Here is a 17611-nt window from a genome sequence, read left to right as displayed (position 1 = left end):
GTTCTGGGGCGACACTCAGGGCCCGGACAAGGCAGAGAAGGAGGGTGAGGGGACGAAGTGACCCTCTCCTTAGCCCCTCCCCAGCGCCCGCGCCACTGCTCCCCGCCCCCGCTTCCCTGCCCAGAGCCAAGGGACATACAGAGAATTGCACTAGAAATTCGATCGATTGGTACGAGGGACCACGTGGTCCGGGGTTGGCCAATGACCAGGCCGCCCGGGATGAGCTAATAATGGAAGCAATTTGTAACTTTCAGTAGCTCTCTAGGCCTGGGTACCGAAGGGAGGGAGGCGGGCGGAGGTGGGGAAATGGGTGCCCCCCAGTCCTTCCACCCTCCTCATTCGTTCTGGGCAGCGGGATCCCCGAATCCTCCTTTCCCCCAACACGCAGGCACTCGCAGAGTCCCGCACCCACTTCTGTCCGGCAGCCGCTGCTCCAGAGCAAGGTAAGCGGGTCCTCCATCCCTCAAACACCCCCAGCCCCATCCTTTCTGGCACCTGCAAAAAAGTCCCCCTTCTTGCCCCATTAGACAATTTAAATCCGGTTTTGTTTTTCTCTTAGTTGAAAAAATATAATCCTTTTGTATTTTTTCGTATAATTTCAGATTTGGGGAAAGATTAAGTTCAGATTAATATACTTTTCTTGGAGGGTTAGTGGCACTTTTTGGATCAATTTTATATTCTCTTCTTTTGGAGAGGAGCATTCTATTTAAGGAGAGTTTACTTTGCAGATGAGTTACACCCTATGTTTTTGCAAGTTTCACTTTTCTGATGATGTTAAGTTCGTGCCTTTCTCCATCCCATCTTCCAATTTCAATATTCACAAATAATCAGTTAACATATTTCAAGTTTATTCGTTTGTTTTTCTCCTCCGTCACTAGTTTTTCAGCTGTTACTAAATCGACACGATTTTTTTTTTCCTCCTGGTGTAGACCAAGGGTTAGTTTTGTGTTGATTTCTCTTTTTGTTTTGTAAATGAATTTATTGTTTGGGAAACTCTATGAGAGTGTGAATGAGGTCTCTTTTGACTCATTCGATCCCTCCTATTTTAAAGAACAATTGAAGTGTTGTATGCATAGTCTTCAATTTTTGTTGATGTTAATCTTTCAATTTTGATGTATTTTACCTCCTTTTAAAACCTGTCCTGTTCTTTAAATTTAATCTTTTGTGTATGTTAAACCATCTTTAAAGTTTTAATTTTATAAACTTCACCATTTTGTACATTTCCTTACCCTTGTTCAGCCCCCTTTGCCCTCCTGCATCCTCCGTCTCAGACTCCCACCCCCAACTTCCACAGTTCCCAGCTTCAAATTCGATTCACCCATCCAGGCAAGGTGGGACGCCGGGGAAGAAGAAAATGTCCTACTTGGGTCAGAGCTTACACTTGAGGTTCTGGTTCTGGGCACCTCTAGTCCGACTCCCCAAGCCAGCAAATTCAGGGAAAGCAGAATTTCTGTTTGACTTTTTAGTTTGGGACCAAGCTCTTTCTCCTTGGCTCTATTCTGGGGAAGTCTTTGGTACACAAAGTTGAATTTTTAGTTCTCATCTTGTCCCTGAATTCTAAGAAAAGTACCAGCAGATTTTTTTTCTCCCTTAAATGTAAACTGTTAGCTCGGGGTCAGCCTGTTGGGACTCTTGCCTCCTGGGAGAGGATTCCCAGAAGGGAGACACAATGTTTAGTCCCCTCTTTTACTTCTGATTAAGGTGGAGGTGGCAGGGGTTGGGGGACCCCATTTTGATCTCCAGCTCTGGCTTTGAACGGACACAAAGAAGAAGAGAGAGCTGGCCTAGGGACTAGATCACTTTGGGTCAGTGGGATCTGGTTTAGGAGAGTTTGCGGTAAACCCCAGCTCTGAGGACATTCTAGCGTCACTGTGAAGTAAATCATCAAAATGGTGTGATATGGTTTCAGCCTATTCAGATTCATTGCAGGTACAAAACTCAAATGATGAGAGAAATCTGTTTCCCAAAGATCCGCCTCTGCTGACTTTGTCCATTCCTCTGAGGGAAACAGCCGAACTCGGCAGAAGTAACACTGCCACGGCTCCTCCCGGCTCGGTCCCCAGCTCCGTCGTCACATTGACATTCTGGGCACATTCGGCCCAGCCCCCGTAACCGCTTCTCCCAAGTATGAATCTAAATTACTATTAATAAGGGGCTGCTCCAAGTTAATTGGCATTCAAAGAATTCATTTCAATTTGTTAATATTAAATGAACGCTCTGCACTTTAGCTCCCTTCTTCGCCCTGGATTCCCAGATGAGTGATGGGAAGTGGGGGCGGGGGAGGAGGAAGAGGAGGGTTTTATTTCTGATTCCAGCACAGCCACTGCCGTGCCTCCCGGGGTGGGCGGGGCCGTGAGATCCAGGCGCAGTGGGGACCTGATTGGGGACTGGCTAATGGTCTTTTTAGGTGAAATTCATCTGATCCCGCTGGAGCTATCGGGGGAGGGCAGAGGGGAGCTGCAACTCTTGCAAGTGAGCCTCTCATTCTTATATCCAGAAGAGTCAGTTGAGGCTCAGAGAGCTTAATCCCCACTTCAGGTCACACATCTGGTAGTTGGGTCTGCCTGGCACCAAAACCATACCTGGGTTGCCTGCAAAGCACAGCTCTCCCGCCCGGTCTCACCTTCCCTTCCTAGTTCTGGCCATCCTGCTCCCCCTTATTTGTAGTCACGCCTAGTGACTGGGAATAGGGGTTAGAGAATGAGGTGAGACTGAGAGAGGGAGTGGCAGGGGGGGCAGTGGCAACAGAAACTTTTCTCACATTCTTGGGAAGAAGGTGGATAGAAGGGTAGTCTCTCTGGAGGAAGCCTGCTATCACTTTCCTGGGGCTCTGATCTCGGGGTGGATGGTGGGACCTCATTGGGAATCACACTGTTTTCTGAACTGTGGACTCTAGTTCTCCTCCTCTGGGAGGGGAAGAAGAAGAGGGCGGCTCAGCTGAGGGGTTTGAGCCCTGGATTAAAACTGCTAGTTGTCTACTTAATCCTTCTCTCCTTGTTCTGCGAGGGTAGAGAACCTCCGAGCTGGACAATCCATCTCCCGGCTGCCAGGTGTGGCCAGAGGGGGATGTGAGCCAAGTAATGTCATCAGAGCCTTAAGACGTTGGGTAAGTTCTCCTTTTCATGAGCTGGACCGGATGTGCCTGAGACTGAGCTTTGACCATGCAGTTGAGGAGAAATCGCTAAGAGAGGGCAGAGCAAGAGTAGAACAGGAACCCAAGTTCCTGATGGACCAGGTGGAACAGAGCCACCTGCTGTCTGGGACTGCTCCCTTCTGGACCGTTGTGTGACAAGTAAACTTGTTTTCTATATGTGGCTGTATTTGGGGCCCTTTTTTTAATACCAGTTTTGTCATCATCCTTCCTAATATACCTTCCCACCTGAGGACAGAGATGGAGGGGACCTTGGAGATCATCCTATGCTTGGCCAAGTCCCTTCATGTCACCCACAGGGGCCTGGGTATCTCCCATCCCCACCCTCACTTCAACCTAAGAAGCTCGGCAGGACACTCATGTTAGATGTTGGGTTGCTACATAAGGTTTTATTTGAAGAAAGGACCCTATGGTTAAAACCAGTTTGAAAACCCCTGAAAGTTCAATCCCCTCCCCTGTTTTTTTTAATTACAGCCAAGGCCCAGAGAGAGGCAGTGACTTGCATAAGGTCACACACTTAGTTTTTCTGTCATTTTCTGAATCCCAGATGGGTTCTCTAACCATCATATCAGCTGCCTCAACAAATCGCAAGGACAGAAAGAACCCAAACCAGGCAGGGGGCCTGTGTCTCCTCCAATAAAGCTCTGGAATAGCCAGGCCATGTTTGCCTGATTTCCCCTGGGTCCCTCCAGTTGGATGTCTGCCTTGGAGACCCGCCTCCCTGGGCCTGGAAACTACCGGGCTGCACCTTTGCTCCAGCCGCCTCCTCACCCAGATGGTCAAACATGCAAAGCAGAGCTGGGGCCAGAGCCGAGCTCCCTGCCTCCCTCTAGTCTTTCCACATTTATATCTCCCTCCTCCCCCCATCCAGCCCCTTCCTAGTAGCCCACCAGGGAGGAGAAGGGGGAAAACTGTCATAAATTTCCCCTATTTATACAAGAAGACAGAATGTTTCTCATGCCAGAAAAAACACAGAGAGGGAGCTGTCAGGGGAGAAGGGACCCAGCCCCATACCTCTGGGGCCAATTTATCTTCCTGAGTCATGGCTTGGGGGGCTACCATAGCACTGCCTGTGTGACTTGCAGGCTTTGGCTTGGGGGGCAGCCAGGACAGACAGTGCCTGGGCTTTGTTTTGGTCTTCCTGCTCCATCTCAACCATTCCGTCTCCGTTTCTCTCTCTCTCTCTCTCTTTGTTAAAAACAAGATTCTTGAGATATAATTTGCATACGGTACAATTCACCATTGAAGTGTATAATTCAGTGGTTTCAGTATAGTCACAGATATGTGCAACTATCACCACAGTCAATTTTGGAACATTTTCATCACCTCTGAAAGAAATCTCATACCCTTTAGTTATCACCCCCTTTTACTCTTCCATACCCTTGCTGGCCCTAAGCAAACACTGATCTGCGCTCTATTCCTATAGATTTCTCTATTCTGGACTTTCATATCAAGGGAATCATATACTATGTGGTCTTTTGTGGCTGGCTTTCACTTAGCATAATGTTTTCAAGGTTCATCCGTGTTGTAGCATGTATCAGTGCTTCATTCTTTTTTATGGTTGAATAATATTCCATTGTACTTTTGTTTACCCACTCTTCCATTGATGGATGTTTGGGTTGTTTCTACCTTTGGGATATTATGATTCTACCTTAACTCTTATGTCTCTAGACAGCCTGGATCACATAGAATGAGGTCTGTGGGCAAGAATGGATGTGTCTTAGATGAATGGATAAAGAAGATGTGGTGTGTGTGTGTGTGTGTATATGAATATTACTCAGCCGCAGAAAAGAATGAAATAATGCCATTTACAGTAACATGGATGGACCTAGAGATTATCATACTCAGTGAAGTAAGTCAAAGAAAGACAAATATCATATGATATCGCTTATATGTGGAATCTAATACAAATGAACTTATTAACAAAACAAACGGACTCACAGACAGAAAACAAATTTATGGTTACCAAAGGGAAAAGGGGAGGGGATAATTAGGGGTTTGGGATTAGCAGATATACACTACTATGTATAAAATAAATAAACAACAAAGTCCTACTGTATAGCACAGGGAACTATATTCAATATCTTGTCATAACCTATAATGTAAAAGAATCTGAAAAAGTATGTATATATACATATATTTGTATGTGTACATATATAACCTAATCACTTTGCTGTATACCTGAAACTAACACAACATTGTAAATCAACTATACTCCAATAAAAATTAAAAAAAAAAAACATGTGGAGGCATAAAAAAAAGATATTAGTTTTATTGTTAATTATTGATAACAATAAAAATGGAAATTATTACTAAAAAAATAAAACCTTTGGTTCTGCAAAAAAAAAAAAAAGAATGGGTGTGTCTTATACGTGGGAGTACCCAATATCCATGAAAGCAGGGTCTTGGGAACATGTCTTCTTTTGTGTTAGTTACATATAATAAGCTGGAATTTTCCTCCCTCTGTAAGTTACTGAGGGGGGGCTACTCCTTCCATTCGCTCTTCATTCTTTTCCTGTTGCTATTTGGGTCATTTGCTGTGCTCCTCAGAGTTGGGGACTCAGAGCCTTCTCCAGGGGTTTCAGAGACACAGAGTAGATGAATGGATGTCTTCCCACTGGGGAAGCGGTTCCCTGAGTCTGGTCTCCAGCGATCCTCCAGTATCTCACAGTTGAAGAAAGGTCTGTGGAGGCTCCAAGGTCTGTGGGAGGTGTGATGGAGCCTAGAATGCAGGCCTCCTGCCCCCGCCTCCTTGCCTGGTCCATCTCAGTGTCGCAGACAGGCTTTGAGCTCCACCCTCCGCTCACCTAGCAAGTATGCACAAAGCATCCAGTGAACCCAAGAGACACTGCCCCTTCCCTCATGAACCTTGCAGTTTTAGTGGTGAGAGTAAGCTAAATACAAGTGAGCAAAATAATGGCAAGATCTGTAAACATTTGCTGAATGAATGAATGAACAAATGATGTACCTATTATGTGCTCCATAAAGAAAGTGTAAACAAAACAGAGTTGTCAATCACTTTTGCTGCCACCAGCTTTTCCAGTCTGGAAAACAGCACTACTTCTCCATCCCTCAGAGGGGATGGTGTGCAGACAACGCAAAATATCAGCTAATAATATCTACCAAGTATTGGACTAGGCATGTACCAAGGGAGTAATATATCTCACTGATTTTCACTTGTTTTTTGTTTGTTTGTTTTTGCCTCGTCGCTCAGCTCGCAGAATCTTAGTTCCCCAACCAGCGATTGAACCCGGGCCACGGCAGTGAAAGCACCGTGTCCTAAGCACTGGACTGCCAGGTAATTCCCTTTCCCTCTTTGAATTAGGTATGATTATCCCCATTTTGAGGATGAGAAAAACTGAGTCAAAGAGATTAAGTAACTATTTGAAATCATGTTGGTAGCAGTAAGTGGCAGCACATTCGTACTGGACTCTGGGATGGATTTGTTTTTTATTCCCAGGTCTCCACGACAAAGACAGATACATTTCTTTCTGAGGCCCCAGCACAGAGGAGCTGGCCACCCTCCCCTGTCCTGCCCTGGCTCGGCCCCTCTCCTCCCTTTGCCCAAAGGCAAAGTGGGCTGAGGTGGAGTTGCCAGCTCCTCTCTGGAAGCGTGTGTCCACTGGCTATACCTGCCTCGTGCGTAGGAAGGGAAGGACCAGTTTTGCTTTCAAAAGCCTTATCCTTCCAGCCCGTGCTGTGTGGGAGGGACCACAAGAGGCCTGGATGTTGTCAAGCAAAGGCTTGAACCAGCCAAAGAGCCGATGATGTTGACGAGAAGGGGACCTCAGCAAGGCAGATAATCAGAAACTGACGATTGACAGCCCTTTAGCGTCCACACCCCCACCGACCCCTGCTCAATCAGGCACGTACACGAGCTTGACGACAAATAACAAACTGTAACATGTTCTAATTTTCACATGCATTTGTTCACTTCTCAGAGCAAACATAAGATGCATCCAAGGCTGGGCTTATTACGGAAAAAAAAGTTTCTGAGACTAGAACCCAAGTGTCCTGCTCAATTTCATGTAATGAAATTTATGCAGGGCTGACTACGGACCATGTCCTCTGTGCACTATTTCATGACTATTAACTCATCTCTTTTCCACCACCATACGAACTAGGTATTAATCTTCTCCACGTACGTTTTTTAAGGTGAGGAAACTGAGGCACAGTCGTGAAGCATCTTACCCAAGGTCACACAGACGGCAAATGGCCGGGCAGGGATTACGAAGCCAGCCGCCCAGCACGGAGTCTGTGGGTCATCGCTCCGCCAGGTGGGCTTGGCGCAGTGACTATACTTGGGAAGTCGAGTGTGTTTCCCTGGCCGCCTCCCTCCCCTTCCCCTCAGTCTTTATGGCCCATTGGAAAAAGCAAGGCAGAGCTGTGGCTCCCAGGGTGACTATCGTTCAGCTGCCTCCTTGGCACTGTCATTCTCGCCTCCCATCTCTTGCCAGGGGCTCCAGCCGGGAATACCACAGACGGTTTGCCATGGATCAAGACTCCTCTGGAGAAAGCTCACAGGAAGGCTGCTGTGAGAAATGAAGTCCCTTGCTGTTTCCCCGATTTCCTCATCAAGAGGCGCCAAATGTAGTCACTGCACGTTTGAACGGGGGCCATCAAAGCGCGGCCTCTGACCAGTTCAGAGGCAGACGTGGGCTTGGGCAGCCGGTGACTGAACGGCGGCGGCATGGAAAATCTGAGGTGGTGGATAGTTGAAATAAAGCTCCTGTAGGAGGGTTATGCGTGCTTCACTCAACAGTGCTCCCCGACGGGGGCCCAGGGTGTACACCTGAGCTGTGAATAGGCTTGTTCATTTACCGATTAGCCCCTTATTTATTCAGTAAGTTCTGATTATGTACTTAAGAGGCACCATGCTAGGTGTATAGGATGGACAAGACAAAATCCCCACCCCACAGGGGCTACAGTCTAGAGAGGGGAGGCCGGAGCAAGATTACAGTGATCTGTACCAAGTACTGAGTAGTCTCGTGTCACCACTTGACATCACTACCCCTCAGAGCCGCCCTCCTCCTGGCCTCTCCCTATGCTCAGCGTAGCCCCCTTCCCTCCAGCTTCTTTCTGCCTGGATCCCATCTTCCTTCTGAGCTGGGTCGCTGTTGGGCTGCAGGCAGTGACAAAGGTGGCAATAAAGCAGCAGAGTTAAGGCCTCAGTGTCCTAAGGGAATCCCAGGTGGAGCGGGCCGGTGATTTTGTTTGCCGCCTCCGTTCTCTGGGCCACCCTGGCCCTGGAGGCTGCCCTGTGCAGACGGCATCACCTGGGCTCCTGACTTCCCATCTGTGGTCTGGCTTGGCCAGCAGGTGTCCTGGCAGGGAGGGGAGAGAGGAGCCAAGGTACTTGTCTCCCTGTCCCCTGCCTGCCTCTCCGCCACCGGCCTGCCTGAAGTCCTGGCAGGGGTTGTGGTTCCCCAGTGGCCCCGGCTTTGCTGGGTGGCTGCTCTCCCCGACCCCAGTTTTGTTGGCACCATTTCAACCCTTTTGGTACCTCATCAGCCCTTAACGGTTCCCTTAATTCCAACTATGCCTTGAAAATTGTCATGTCATTAAAGTCTCTTCAGTGGAGCCCTTTTGAATGTGTCACGTGTTTGCTGTTGGGACCCTGACTGGCTCACCTGGGTGTAGGTGGGGGAGGGGGAACAGGCAGGTTGGGGCCCCAGGTGAGCTTTATTCCTCCTCTTCTCCAGGGGCTCCCCATTGGAAGAGAGAGGCTTTGGACCAGGGAATGGGGGACAACTCTCTACGGATGGTTTTCACTGAGGGATGAGGAATCACCGCCTGTAGCTCCCTGGAAAGCAGAATCCAGAGGTGGTGCAGGTCAGGGAGATCAGCTCCGTGGTTTGTGACCACCTGGAGGGGTGGGATAGGGAGGGTGGGAGGGAGGGAGACGCAAGAGGGAAGAGATATGGGAACATGTGTATATGTATAACTGATTCACTTTGTTATAGAGCAGAAACTAACACACCACTGTAAAGCAATTATACTCCAATAAAGATGTTAAAAAAAAAAAAAAAGTGGTGCAGGAGGGCTTTTGGTTGGGCCAAAGGGAAGGAAATTACGACTGAGGACCGACCCTGTGGTGGCCTCTGACAACACTTCCCAGCCCCTTAATCCCTCCAAGTGCCTGTCCTCATTTTACAAGTGAGAAGCTTGTGGCTCAGAGAGGGAAAGAGGGAGCAGAAAGGAGCTTCACTCCACCTCGGTTGCTCTGTCAATCAAAGAGAAGCCTCACTTTGTGATCAAGGGCTTGGCAGGGTAACAGACAAATCTCCGCTTGTCAGCATAGCACTGGAATCTGGAGCCAGACTGTTAAGAATTTGAATCTCGGATCCGCCTCTTACTAGCTGTGTGATCTTGGGCATGTTACTTGACCTCCCTGTGCCTCGGTTTCCCCAGCTATAAAAATGGGGCTGATAAAAACAACACTCCCTGAGAGGGTTGTGGAGACCGTGAAGTGATCTTACGGTTATGAGGTCCTTAGGAAGTGCAGGCACACAGTGCAACACTATGTGTAAGTGATTAAAAAATGGAGCCTTAAAGGATTGAAATACTATAACTGCTATGACATGAGTGATCCTCAGAAACATGCTAAATGAAATAAACCAGATGTATAAGCTAAAAAAAAAAAAAGGAGCCTTAAGCTTTCTCCTTATGTTCTACCCCCTGCCCTCTTCTTATTGCCTGCCTTCCCTGCCTTCTTCCCAAGGTCCTGAAAAAGGGTGAACACCTACCAGGAGCCCATTGACAAGTCTGTTGATTCCCACACCCTCTGTGAGCATGATTTGCTCTGCCCTGCCCCCAGATGTCACCATTTTGGAGAGAGCAACAAGGACCAGACCCACTTGGGTCATCCACGCCAGGTCCCTGCACCCAGTGGGATCAGCTTCTATGAGTGCACCATGGCCTCTTCCCTCCAGCCCCCCTCAGCTTCCGGAGAGGCAGGGAGCCCGGGAGCTCTTGGTAACAGCACATTAAGCCCCTGTTTTGTGGGAACTTTAATTTAAACACAAATTAGAGAAGGCAAATGACTCTGGCAGCCAGATCAGCCATCCTGGGAGAGCAAGGAATAAGCCCAGAGAGTCAGCTGAGGTAAGGCCTGAATTTAAACTCTGTAGATAGCCAGAGGCCTGGCACAGGTGGAGGCTGGAGGTCCTCAGTGAGGAACCCTGGAAGCCCCACACCCCAGCTGCCCTGCTCTGGGCTCCATGCCAGCCGCCTTCTCCTCCATTCTCTGTATTTCCTTTTTGCAAAATTCCAACCCAACTCCTGATTCCATCCCTCCCCACTCCCACCCTACTGTTTTGGAGAACTCCATTCTTATATTTCGTTTCTCATCCTTCTCTGTAATCGACTGTTCTGGAAAGTTCTGCTTGTTATCTAACCTCCATCTGCTCTATTACAGTTGGAGTCTAATGTATCCTGCTTAGTGGTGGTTCAGGGGGCTTCTATTCAGGAGGCAAATGTGGGGTAGCAGAAATAACCTAAATGCTAAAAGGCCTGTGTTTATTTCTCTGGGTCTAGTTTTCTCATCTGTACAAAGAGTGTGTAAGAGGGTCTCTAAGCCCCTGTGAGCTCCAATTTTTCACAGGAGAATTGGAGGACAAGAACACCCCAGGAAATCTCTATTGTTCTATAACCCAGGAATTTCCCACTGTTCTAGAAACACTGTTGGATATTGGGGGTGGGGTGGGGAGGGGGAGAGCAGTCAAGCCTGTCTATCCCTCTGTGGGAGGGGTCTCTGGGCTCTGCTTCCACCCCTCCGCATGCAACCCAGACCCAGGCCCAGGCCCGGGCCCAGGAGAGAGGCTGCCTTTCCAGTTCTGTCAAGGCCCGCTGAGCCCAGCTCTGTGGGGCTGTGGCCGCTGAGACGTTGTCACTGTCCTCTGGGGTGGAAGCGACATATGTCCCCTCTGTCACAGCACCTGTGAGGGTGGCTGAGGGATGGCAACCCCCAAGAGGGTGGAGTTGCACCCTCTCCAGCTGACCTGGAGAAATTTTCTTATCCGGCTTTTCGGGGAGGTTTAAAAGTGAAGGCTGAGGAGGCACATCACCACAGCCCCAGTGCCACGCCACCGCCGCCAAATGGGAAGCCGCTGTCTTTTGGAGAATGTAAAAGAGCACATCTTGGCTACAGCAAGAGGGAAGAGAGTCAAACCACAAGTAGAACTTTCAGGTTGGGTACTGGAGCGGACTGTGACCCCAAGAGGTCATCCAAAAGGGAAAACCCATGGCTCTCGGTCTCAGCGGGTGTCCGTGAGGCCTGGGTCACTGGCAGGGGTGAGGGCAATGACCCCGAAGCCCGTGCCAGCCTGTGACTCAGGAGTCAGAAGGTCCCTGTGATCGGCAGAGAAGGACCTTGGCATTTTCTCTGGCCCAAGGCCCTTAGACAGAGGTGGGCAGCTGCCACTGGGGCCCGGGACCCAGCTGCGTCCCCACCTTGCCCTCCTTCCCCCTCCCGTGTGTCTGGCTGCCCCTGGAGCCCCAGGCCTGCCCGCCATCTGGGCAGCTCAGAGGAGAGCCCACTGCCAAGGGAGTGCCAGTGTTGATTTATAACCCATAACCTTGGCAGGCTCGGCTGTGTGCCCGGAACCTCCTTTGCTCAGGAAAGAGGCGCGCCTCTTAAAGGAGCAGTGCAGTGGTATGCAGGGAAGCCCGGGACAAGTGCTGAGGCAGACAGGGGGCTGGCTGGCGAGGACCGGTCCCACCCCTCAGGACTCTGGGTGACTGTCATTCCCCAGGGAAGCTTCTCCACCAATCATCACGTCCCTCATCATGCACTTCTCTGTGGACTTAGCCCAACTCTAACGGTTTAGTTTGTTTAACCTCAGTCTTTCCTCATAGACCGTCAACCCCATGAGGGCTGGAATCAGAGCCGCTGTGTTCATCCCTGGATGTGCGGTACCCAGCACAGTGCCTGGCGTGTGACAGAGGCGCAGGAAGAATTTGTCAAGCACGGGAAAGAATAAATAAATGAAGGTCCCTGCCCATGAGGTCTGGAGAGGACCATAGCCTTCCTGTTGCCTGTCATGGTTTTCAAGACCCTGCACCACCTGCCTCCACCCCCAGGACTTCTCCCTCCAGGACCCTCCCCCACTTCTGTCAGCTGGGACCAATGGGGCCAACCTGTTACCCGGATGCACTTGCCTCCCCCATTTCCATGGGTCATATCTACCAAGTCTTTCACACCATGCTCTTTTCCTCCCATGTTCCTTCCTTCCAGAAGCTTTCTCTAATTGCCTATGACCTTAGCCCCTCAGATATTCTTTCCCACACCATTGTCATCGTGGAAGTGCTTCATCCATCCATCCATCCATTCATTCATTCATTTGTTAAGATATACTGAGGGGACTTCCCAGGTGGCGCAGTGGTTAAGAATCCGCCGGCCAACGCAGGGGACACGGGTTCGAGCCCTGGTCTGGGAAGATCCCACATACCGCGGAGCAACTAAGCCCGTAAGCCACAACTACTGAGCCCGCATGCCACAACTACTGAAGCCCGTGCGCCTAGAGCCCGTGCTCCGCAACAAAGAGAAGCCACCGCAATGAGAAGCCCACACACCGCAACGAAGTGTAGCCCCCGCTCGCCGCAACTAGAGAAAGCCCGTGCGCAGCAACAAAGACCCAAAGCAGCCAAAAATAAAATTAAAAGAAAAAAAGATATACTGAGTATCTACTACATGCTAGGCACTGTGTGCTGAGAATTCATGGATGAACAGGGCAGGCATGACCCCTGAACTCCGGGACCCTACATTGCACGGGGTGAGACTGAACCCCCCAAAAATAAGTAAGTAAATACATAAATGCAAGTTGAGGTAACTGCTATGAAGAGGGCTAAGGTAAGTGGGGCCCCATTCCATCGGGGGGGTCAGAGAAAGTTTCTCAGGGGAAGCAGAGAATTTGGCCTGAGATTTAAAGGGGAAGAAGGAGACACGTGAAGAGCAGGAGAACAGCATTCCAGAAGTGGCTCAGCGCCCAGGTGTGCACAGTAGAATGTCCAGGGGGTGGGGGTGGGTAGCTTTTCCAAACTATACACCCCCATCTCCTCCACTCCTACCCCTTCAATATGGGAGGACCATTGTTTAAAATCCTTGGAGAAGCGGCCTCACTTGGCAGCTGGTTAGAAAAACAATCTCAGGTTCCAGTCTAGATCTACGGAATCAGAATCTGCATTTGAACAAGACCCCTAGTCATTTGTAGGCACAGGGGTGTTTGAGAAGCGCTGATCCAGAGAACACCTCAAAGGTGGGACAGTGTGAGGCCAGCACTGGGGTGGGCAGGGTTGGGGGCGGTTGCTGAAGAGTTTGGATTTGAATCAGAGATGGAGTGTGAGAGTGTACATGTTTGTGGATGTGCCTGTGTGTGTGTGTGTGTGTGTGTGTGTGTGTAACTCCAGCCTTAATGGCTGTGAGCCATCTGAGGCTTTACATCTCCAGGCCATTTTCCTCCCATGAACGTGGATTACCTGGGGATACGTCTTTACTCCACTGTGGCAATGCCCCCTCTTCTTCCTGCAGCTGTAAGTGGAATCTGCCAGGCTTTGGATGGTGCGGACACCTCTGGAGCAAGGCAGGGTGAGGAGATCCCTTGTTCCTGACCTCCGGCAATCCATTTATCTGACCTGAGTCTCATAAACGCATCCTGATGAGCCCAATCGCTTGCTAATGGTTATGAGCTGAGACCTGGGGATTTATGGCGGAGGCCTCAGTGGCCACAGACAGGAGCAGGGCTGTGTGCAGGAGACGAGGCTCTGCATGGATTCAGTTCACGGAGTCCTGTGCCCAGGACCATAGTGGGGACACCGCCATCTGCAAAGAGCACTGCCCTGGGCAGGGGAGGTGGGCTGCAGAGAGAAATGACCTCTGACTCTAGGTGTCCCAGGGACGAAGAGTGAGTGTCTGGGAAGCCAGCACAGTGTGGCCCTCTGTGTGTGTGTGTGTGTGTGTGTGTGTGTGTGTGTGTGGTGGGTGGTGGAGTTGTCATTGGAGAAGTGAGCACCAGAATTGGAGCCAGTCAAGCTGGGGTTCAAATCCTGGCTCTGTTGTTTACCAGTGTGTGACTTAAGACAAATTGCTAATCTCCCTGAGCCTCATTTTCCCCGTTTGTAGGTGAGAATTATAATACAGTCCCATAGGTTTGTGAAAATTCAGTGAGATAATATTTGCAAAAGGCACTTCAAATACTAATTGTGTGCATTTAAGTAGGTCAAGAGATTGGGATTCGAACTCTGCCACTAACTTGCTGGGGTTCCATCTAGCATTGGCTCTGTCCCCAGTGGCCTCCCACGCATAACCTTTCTGGGCCTCAGCTGCCCCAGAGGTATTAAGAGAGGACTAGACCCAATGTCTTTTCGCACCTTCCAGCTTTGATGTTTCGTGGTTCTAACAAGGAGTCCTTGAGCTGGAAATGGAGCGATGGAAAGGAGACGCCTCATCCTAGCCATACAGAGGGTATCCCTGCCACTGCAGACCTAGGGACCAAGGTGGGGGTGGGAGCTGAGCAGGAACAGCCCCTGCCTCAGTGGTGCCTTCCCGTGAGCACAATCCCTGGCCGACCACCCCGTGGTTGGGAGCCCTGGGGCAAGAGGGGTGAAAGGCCCTAAAGGGCCCTGCAGAGGGCAGGCAGCCAGGTGGGGGCTGATGCAAATGCCTGAACCACTCGTGCCTGTTGCGCAAAATAACCTCCTCCCCTCCTCTCTTCTCCTCCCACCCAAGACACGCACGAGTGCGCAGGCGTACGGGCACACACAGGCACTCATAATTACAGTAGAGCCTACCTCACGGCAGAACCAGACTCGCACAGAGTCTGACCAAATGGTGTAGAGAACACCCACCGCCCAGAGGACATGGGTAGAAACATAAGGATTCCTATGCCACAGTGCACAGCAGGGTCCTCAGCCCTTCTCCCATCCCTTCATCCCACTCTGGGTACATCCTGGAGCCCGTCACTGTGGACACAGACGTTAAACCCAACCCAGCGTCACAGATCCTGCCCCTCTTCCATGCTCTGTACTCCTCCCCCATCCTGATCTGGAAACCCTGGAGACTTCTAGGGACCCAGACAGCAGCCAATTCAATACCGTTTACTGAGCACATGTTAGGTATTTGGCCCTGAGCCAGGAGCAAGGACTAAGGAAGGAAATTAGACCTGATGCCTGTCCTCAAGATGCCATAGCATAGTAGGGGGACAGACTTTCAACAGTAATTAAGAACACAATGTGCTAAGGGACAGTAAAGTACAGGAACAGGTAGCCAGCCCATCCTTGAGGGAAAGGGAGGGGTAAAAGGAAAACACTTGAGCTGCTTTCTAAAAATGTTTGTTGTGGAAGATTGAGAACATACACAAAATGGAACAGTATAATAAACCCGTGTATCCTCATCACCAGCTGCAGCGATGATCACTTCCAGTTCAGTCTTGGTGTGACTATTCTCCGGCCCACTCCACTCCGTGGGGCACCGTTACTTTGGATGGAGCTGGGCTGGTTTTGATGGAGGAACAGCAAATGCAGGAGGGACATTACAGACAGAAGGGAATGCAATGACCAGAGCCACCAAGCAGTGCCTCAGGCCGATGCATCAAATCGGGGCTGGAACAGTGGGGCAAGATGCTCTGTCGCAGCACACGTGCCCCTGAGCCATCTTTCGCAAGTGTGACTTGTCACTCTTGGTGGAACTAGGAGTCTCTCAAGGCAAGTTTTCCTCAGAGCCAAGGACCCTTTGAGAGCTGGGAGGGAGGCGAGCACAGTGAGGAGGCCTCACGGAGGCGAAGGCCGCGGGGCGTTGGCGGCCTGGAGCGCGGGACAGGCGTGCACCGGCAATGACGGGCACCGCGGGCGCAGCCGGGCCCTCCGCCCCGCGTCGGCGCGCGGCCTTAAATATTACCCCGGAATTTTCAATTATCTCTTCTTAATGGATTTGTAGGGGCTCTTTCATCAAGCGCAGGGTGGCTGGGCGTGGGGGTGTGGGGAGCGCGCGGCGAGGGCTGGAGCTGGGAAAATGGCCCATATTTCAATATTAAAGCCCTTTACGATCGTCAGCAGCATGAAAGATGCTGCAAATAAAACGAAGCCGCCCGCACCAGCCTCTCCATCTAGCAAGTTTTAATTAACGCTGAGGGGGAGGCGGCTGCCGGGCGGGGTCGGGGCCGGGCCACGGACGGATCACGGAGCCTCGTGGATCCCCAGGTCCCGAGCGTGAGCCGCAGGGATGCCGCGCGCGTGGAGGGCCCGGCGAGGCTGCCGAAGATGCCAGCAGAGACGGCGGAGGCGGAGGGGTGGGGGAAGAGGTGGGAAGGTTTCTGAGCGTCTGACCAGGAAACTAACATAGTGCAACTGAAGGCAAACGGCTCTTGTTATTAAAGGGGAGGGCGCTTTTGGCCAAACGACTGAGTTCTTCACCCCAGCCCTCCTTCAGTGTCCTTCCTTCTGCCTCTCTTCTTCCGGCCAGCAGCAGCTCCCAACTACAGCAATCCCAAGCGCTGATTCCAGTATCCCCATCCCACCCCAACCCCCACCGCCTCCCCCCCAAGGTTGTCCACCACCCCACCTCTGCTGGCATCCTGTGGCCCTTGTTTCAGGGAGGCAGATACACTTCCTGTGACCCAGCAGCTCCGGGCCCCCGCCCCTCACGGCTCCTGTCCGGGACGTCTGCTTTCTCCATTACTCCCCGGTTTCCCGGGAGGGCCCCATTCTCCAGGCGCCGAGTAGCGCGCACAGAAGCGCCACTGTTCCGCCTTGGCAGCGGCCTGGCCTGACAGCTTGTGCCTCAGCAGCAGACCCATCCGTCAGGCGGTTAGGACGGAGCGACGTGCAGCTGCCTGCTCCGAGGACTCCCCTGGGAGCCACCTCTGGCCTTGGCCCAGACTCCCCTCTTCCCCTTTCCCCACTCCTCCCAACCCTGCCCATAACTGCCAGCTCAGTATATATGTTTTGTCTCTCCTCAACCCCCTCCCACCTTACACACAGAGCCTGGAGCCTGAGGCCTAGGAGAACCACCTCCTCTCACGGGTCACATTTAAAGGCCCTTCTCCTACCTATATCTCCATCGCAGGGCATAATAACTCTTCGGCTTAAAAGGATCCAGGGATCTCAGTGGACTACAATCCAAAGCTAAATCAACCAATTAACACTCAGGGTTTAAACCGAGGACTTTGGCAAACTCTTCAGAGCGGAGGAATTAGAAAAATAATACAAATAAAAGACATGGTCTTTATTCCAGTGTATTTACAGGTACTTTATGCATCCTCAAATGTTTTGCAGAAATCAAGTGCTGTTCTCATTGTACTAAGGAGCTCGCAAGCACCAGATGACAAATTCTAGGTTAAAACAAAAAAAGAAAAAAAAAAATCCTCTTCTGCTTTCTTTTTCGTATGTATTGTTTTCTTCTTGTCAATTTGCGATGATCATCTATTAAACCTGCTTAAAATAGTGTGTGATTATGCAGTATGGTTA

General features: G+C 50.7%; 1 long non-coding RNA gene across 6 annotated transcripts; it reads left to right on the top strand.

Moving 5' to 3' along the window:
- Positions 1 to 265: 265 nt before the first annotated feature.
- LOC309609523 lies at positions 266 to 15929 on the top strand. Of its 6 annotated transcripts, XR_014233440.1 has the most exons (7): positions 303 to 443; positions 3012 to 3106; positions 6366 to 6449; positions 7307 to 7428; positions 7609 to 7855; positions 8854 to 10255; positions 12008 to 15929. It is a non-coding gene; the product is annotated as an uncharacterized lncRNA (long non-coding RNA). The 6 variants fall into 6 exon arrangements; XR_014233441.1 differs by lacking the exons at positions 8854 to 10255; positions 12008 to 15929 and adding an exon at positions 1970 to 2125 and having other exon boundaries at positions 266 to 443; positions 7609 to 8731; XR_014233443.1 differs by lacking the exons at positions 8854 to 10255; positions 12008 to 15929 and adding an exon at positions 6843 to 7016 and having other exon boundaries at positions 7609 to 8731.
- Positions 15930 to 17611: the final 1682 nt, after the last annotated feature.

This window comes from Balaenoptera borealis (assembly GCF_965194805.1).
Source record: "Balaenoptera borealis genome assembly, chromosome: 13".
NCBI lineage: Eukaryota > Metazoa > Chordata > Mammalia > Artiodactyla > Balaenopteridae > Balaenoptera > Balaenoptera borealis.
This window is presented reverse-complemented; position numbering and strand designations above follow the sequence as displayed.